The following is a 1,018-nucleotide window of genomic DNA, read 5'->3' as shown; positions in this document are numbered from 1 at the left end:
TGTGTGTGTGTGTGTGTGTGTGTGTGTGTGTGTGTGTGTGTGTCTGTTTCTATATCGGGAAAGGAACTGGGGGATGTATTTTCACTTTGAGTTCCAGGCTAGTTCCCTGACCCACTTATTTAAGAAAATAATACTGTTCAACAGAGGAATGCCTCAATATTTCTGTTCTACGCACATGAAAGTTCACAAATAAGAGTTGAGATATTTCCTTTTTCCCTTTAAAAAAAGCTAGCTTCTTTTTTAAAATACCCATAACTTCATCTCCCAATTACTTATGGGCAACGTTCCATAAACTCCTGCGGGTATAGAGTGCTTAAGTGAGGAGGAAAATCAATACTGAGCTTGTAAGTACAATACTATTATTGGTAATAACAAGGGCATCCGATTAAATGTACTTTTAAAAATAGCTTATTTTTCAATACATTTTTTTAACCAAAAAGATAAATCCCACTGTGCAGCTAAACTTCAAGGGCGAGCTTGTTTAAAAATGTTGCTATCACCAACTTGCAACAGCCTGAAATATGTGGAGTCCCAAAGCTTATCATTCTCTTGTATATTTTCTTCTAAACTATCAAAGGTTCACAGGATCACAGCATAATTTCACAAACCTTCCTCCAAATCAAAACAAAATCCCTCTGAGTTGCCCCAAGCAAGTGCGGGAAGTGTTTAAGGAAACAAGCCAAAATGAAAATAAAGTAAAACTTACTTTGCAGAATGACAGACACCCATTCTCCCCACAGATCAGTCTCCCAAATTAAACGAGAAAAATCAATCTGGTAAACTCACAGTGGACAGATCCCCTGTATGTATGGTGTTGGGTTCCCGGCAGGTGGAGGCCAAAGGATTGCAATTAAAGTTAATTAACAGGCCTGTCTCCTGAAAGTGTATAACAAGTCCGGTGCGGGGGAGCAGAGACCTGTGCAAAGTCATTATCTCATGTGAGTAAATAGCCTGACGCCTGAAACTCGCTAAATGGCAGCTTCGTTTCAGGGGGAGGCAAACAGAGCGAGGCGGGCTA

The 1,018-nt window shown here is 40.1% G+C and overlaps 1 protein-coding gene across 2 annotated transcripts in view; it reads right to left on the bottom strand.

The window, feature by feature from the left end:
* The window catches only part of ARAP2 (ArfGAP with RhoGAP domain, ankyrin repeat and PH domain 2), a 243,037-nt gene extending 242,179 nt beyond the window's left edge, over positions 1-858 (bottom strand). For both annotated transcript variants that reach the window (XM_045284220.1, XM_045284222.1), the window contains exon 1: positions 787-858. The gene's annotated coding sequence lies outside the window, so the exon portion shown is untranslated. The remainder of the gene's footprint in view (positions 1-786) is intronic.
* Between the last annotated feature and the right edge of the window lie 160 nt (positions 859-1,018).

This window comes from Echinops telfairi, unplaced genomic scaffold (assembly GCF_000313985.2).
Source record: "Echinops telfairi isolate 266 unplaced genomic scaffold, ASM31398v2 ScPeMD7_7468;HRSCAF=8506_0, whole genome shotgun sequence".
Classification (NCBI taxonomy): Eukaryota; Metazoa; Chordata; class Mammalia; order Afrosoricida; family Tenrecidae; genus Echinops; species Echinops telfairi.
This window is presented reverse-complemented; position numbering and strand designations above follow the sequence as displayed.